Genomic DNA, 5,530 nt, shown 5'->3' on the forward strand with positions numbered 1-5,530 from the left:
ATATATATATATATATATATATATATATATATATATATATATATATATATATATTTATTTATACGGTGTAGTAAAAAGAAATCCATTATTTTTCCAATAAATAGCTTTACTAATGTGTATCTTGAGTTGTATAAGTGCGATCGGTTTACGCTAGATGGCGTTAGAAAGATAAGATTTCGTACTAAAAAAACTTCTGAGACAGTTTTGTGATTGTTTGACTCAGTATTGTTTGAGCGCGCGTCAAAGATGGACACCAGTAAAGAGAAAATACGGGGAGCGGTGCACTTGGACACGGTGCATTTGGACACAGCCAATCACAGCACTGTGTGATTAGAGACATTTGTAGGGTCCCTTGGAACAGCGACTTGTGATTGGACTGTGTCCAATTGCCCCGTGTCCAACTGATATACACCCAGCTCCGGGAGCTTGGTTAGGAGGTTCTTATGCATCCACCTTATAGTCCGGACCTAGTACCAAGTAATTACCACCTGTTTCTGTTTAGGGTAAATGATTTTGCTAGTGAAAAATTCGCCTCAAGACGGGACAAAAGTTTCTATGAAAGAGGCATAATGGAATTACCTTCAAAATGGCAACAAGTTATCGAACAAAACGGTGCATATTTGACCTAAATCGGATTATTCTAATTATGCTAAATAAAGCCTTCAATTTAATGCAAAAATAATGGATTTCTTTTTACTACATCTTATATATATATATATATATATATATATATTAAGAACGTTTATATAATATTGTTGCGTCCTCGCTTTTCGATTTCGTCGTCCGATGGGGTGATCGACTCATGGATTGAGTAACATCGTTGTGCTGCGGTTCGACAACGGAAAGACGTCGCATAGGAAAAAGGAAGATTGGTTTCTATAAACAAGCCGGGAGAAGGGGATCTCCTTGAACTATCAAGCTCGTGCGGTGACAGCTAGACGGTCTGTGATTTTATTTCACAAATAGCGAGTTACTGCTTGCGTTCTTTGAGTTCTTGTTATCGTTGTGAGTTATTAAAATGGGGTGTATATCAGTTGGACACGGGGCAATTGGACACAGTCCAATCACAAGTCGCTGTTCCAAGGGACCCTACAAATGTCTCTAATCACACGGTGCTGTGATTGGCTGTGTCCAAATGCACCGTGTCCAAGTGCACCGCTCCCATTAAAATGTGCTTGTTTCTAAAGCACGTGTTATTCTTTTGCGACAAGCTCCGCGAATGACGGCGTTGCGACTTCAGGAAACAATCCCGCCTTCTCTTTCGAGTAAGCCGTCCCATGAAACTACTGCACTTCAGGTCGCCTTGCGAAAGATCCGCCAGCTATAAGCGGAGCGTCAACAGCAACGCGAGTATGAGATGCAGCTCCGACAGCGGGACGAGATGCTTCAGAGAATGGAGGAGCGGTTGCGTCTCAACGAAGGTTGCGTCACGAATTAACTAAGCCAATTTAATAATATTCCGACTTCCGCGGGTGATAGGGAAACTTTGTTGCGTCGTGCTTCGCGCGTTGAACAAATCGGTTTCAAAATAAAGCCGGACAGTTCCTAGCAAACACAATATAACTGCAATATAACATAGAAGTAACACAACATAACAGCTGTTATATTTTATTAACATGGACGTTATATAACTTTATTTTATAATTTTATAAATATAATAGTGTTATATACCTATTATGTTGTTTTGTTAGCTGGTAATGACATTATAACAGCAATATAATTGTTATATAATATGTTACATAACAAATGTTATATAAATTTAATATTGTTGTTATATAATGTTGTTATATAATGTCAAAATGTTCACGATAGGTTTTGTTTATGTTACAGTTTCTTTATGATAGTAGCTTATTGACAAACTCTGAGTACAGCCATAAATTATATATCTGTAGGAATCAGTCAGGAATATATTCAAGTGGGGCAGAAACTAAAAAGTAAGTATGATAATAAATTAGTTTCCGTCCAATAAATTATAATGACATATATGTGACATATATGTATAATTAATATTACAAAATTGTCATAAATGTAACATGTAATATTACATGGTAATATTATGTTCTAGTATGGCTGTATGATAGCAACTTATAACATATCATTTATATATATGAGCTCTATTTCAAAGGATTCATTGCAGTAACATTGATGTATGTGTCACATATTTTTTGACATGTAATATTATGTAAATATATATATTATATATTTCTATAAGTTATGTAACATAATATGAGTGTACATGTTAATATTCATATAATTATATATATATATATATATAGTATATACCCAGAGAAAACTCTAACAGATTTGGAGTGTCATATGTCATAAATTTTTCATGTCAGAAAAACAACAAATCCAACACAAATTCTTTTATATCTTATTGTGCTGCCAAATTATAGCCAGAACTGTGACAGATAATGCGCATATATTTTGGATACAGTTTGACACAGATTACCAACAGAATTTGTCATATGTACACGTGCTCGCATTGCTTGTAGAAAGGCTATGTCGATAGAACGAGTGAGTCTCAGATGCGCACATTAACAAACGGACACATCCAATCATATGTCATTGTTTATAGAGTCTCTAGAATATCTCTAGGCATACGGCGTTGTGGTTGGCTGTGTCCGTTTGTCAATGTGCGCATCTGGGACGCTCCCGATAGAACACAAGCTTAATGTAGACACAGAATATAATCTTTTATTGCATTCTGATCAAATTTGCTGCAATCTGCATGCATACTGCTAACATTTTGCCCCTCTACTGCATAAATATAAAGCTTTATTTGAAAATAATAACATTACACTTTAACGATTATAATTTGTTCTTCTATCCTCAGTAATGGCTCCTGCACATAGGACGCGGTAATGCTTTCCGCGCGGCGGGAGTCCGCGCGACAGCCAATCAATATATTGTTTTTCCGTAAGAGCTAGAAGGTTATTACGGAAAGCAGCATATTGATTGGCTGTCGCGCGAACTTCCGCCGCGCGGCAAGCATTACCGCGTCCTGTATGCAGGAGCCATAAGCAAATTGAGCGCAGACTGCGCGCAAATTGGCAACAAATTTGATTAAAAATTTACACCAAAACTATAGCCATCTGTATCCTCATTCAGCTACGGTTTTGGCAACAGAACTTGCTGTCGGGCAATTGCTGCAGATTTGCAGCAAAAACCGCGCAGAACCTGTAGTGCAGCAAAGTCTGCGCGGTTTCTGCCGCCAATCTGCCGTCAGATTGCTACAAACTCTGCACGGTTTTTGCTGCAAATCTGTAGTAATTATCTGACAACAGGCTCTATAACATATCTGGTGACAGTTTAGCAGCAAGATTTGATATAACAGGTCTTGCATCAAATTTGTTATCTATTTGCCATCAAAAATTGTTAGCAAGTTCTGCTCGAAATCTGTTCACGCAGGTTTGGCTATCTGGGTCTTATTTACAGACGCATTGTACACTGTAATTGTATATTTCATGTAAAATTTCAAATAATATTTTGGCTCATTTAATTTTCATGATTTCATATGATTGATTTCATGATTTCATGATTGATCTATAGAACAATCAAATTTCCATAATATTCAATTTCCATAATATTTTATAAAATATGAAATATTATGTTTTTAAAAAAAGTTAAATTTACCACTCATATCTAACTTTGAGGTAATTCATAACAGTAACTCATAATGAATAAGTTGCATCAATTATTGTTACTAAGAAGTTGTATTACAACATACAAATTAACTTCATTGGGGTATTTCATTTTTAAACATTTGCTTTTGATTTGTGCCACTGGAATTTCTATGTTATCAGTAGTAGTTACATACTACAAAAATCCCAAGTTTTTCAGAAGCGCAAGGTATAGTAAAAAGAGATATTTTATTTAAGAAACGTTGCGCACGAATGTATAAGACATGATTGTCTTCAAATATATTGAAAATAGAAACCTAGACAGCACAATGTCTAAAAGTGGGACATAAGACGTCTTTAAGTTGTCTTTAAGATAAGTTTATAAAGTATTGTCTTAAAGATGTTTTAAAGTTGCCTTAAAGACGTCTTATGACTCGATTTTGGACATTTATGCCGTCTGGAAATTATATCATCGTTATAAAGCAATGCACAATTATCGTTCTTTTTCATTGAAAGTTGAAAAGTTTTATACTGTATACAAGAAATTTCGTTATTATTCGTATAAACAGGCTTGGGATATTGTAACATGTTACACTGTCGAATAGGAATTTGTAACTCCTCAAACACACGATTCGACAATTTTTCCAAAGGTTTCACGGAGTTATGCAGTATATTCTTGATTTTTTGCATGTGATTTTCATATTTGAAGCAACTAAAACTGTCTAAAGAACAAACTTTTGTACATCATTTGCAACATGCAAGAGATTATGAACGTTATATCACAGATATTCTTCGCCATAAATTTTTCCATAATTAGAAACGAACCATAATGACTTTGCATAAGAATTAAATGTTATATACAATTGTGAATCAATTAATATTCTAATAGCAACACTAAACGAAACAAAGTGATTGTAACAAATCGAAGATAAGATTGGTTTCAGGATGACAATTCCAATATTTAACAAAAACTGACGAAATTCCGTGGCTTTCCATTTGTCAACATCTTGTAAATCTCTAGGTTTTCTGCAAAATTCGGATGGAATACAAGACCTAGTTGCAAGTAAATTATGTGAAATTATATTAATATCTTCGGCTGACAAATTTAAATGTTTAAGTCCTCTGAGCCATAATTGCAACATTCGTTTCATAACCCCTAAGCAAACAAGATGCATGTAGTCTAGTGGAATTTGTGAGACCATTCCAATATATAGTTTTTCTAATACGGAATCACTTGTGTGATATTCTACTTGATTTCGATTTTTAAAACTTTCATCTGTTTGTAAAGTGTTCACAGTTTCTGGAAAGATTACTCTATTGCATACGAAAGCGCCTTCTTGAATATATTTAGGACATGAAAAATATCCGGTGTGACCTTTCGTGTACGTAATACATAATCTGGCCGGCGCATCGCATAATACGAGTATAGCATTAATAGCAACTCAGATAGCCAAACCTGCGCGAACAGATTTAGAGTAGATCTTGCTATCAATTTTTGATGGTAAATAGATAACAAATTTGATGCAGGATCTGTTATATCAAATCTTGTTGCCAAATTGTCGCCAGATATGTGGTAGAGCTTGTTGTCGGGTAATTGCTGTAGATTTGCAGCAAAAACTGCGCAGAGCTTGTAGCGATTTGACGGCAGATTGGCGGCAGAAACCGCGCAGACCTTGCTGCGCTGCAAGCTTTACGCGGTTTTTGCTGCAAATTTGGTACCAATTGCCCAACAGCAAGATCTATCGCCAAAACCGTAGCCTAATATAGACACAGATGGCTATGGTTTTGCTATGGGTTTTTGATCAAATTTGCTGCCAGTCTGTGCGCAGTCTTCGCTCAATTTACTTATTGAGAATAGTATATTTTTTATTACAAACAATTATCCCACTTTCTGATAGAGTGATAAA

The sequence above is a fragment of the Odontomachus brunneus genome, unplaced genomic scaffold, assembly GCF_010583005.1.
Source record: "Odontomachus brunneus isolate Ranch 3 - 2012 unplaced genomic scaffold, Obru_v1 Obru_scaffold_135, whole genome shotgun sequence".
Lineage (NCBI taxonomy): Eukaryota > Metazoa > Arthropoda > Insecta > Hymenoptera > Formicidae > Odontomachus > Odontomachus brunneus.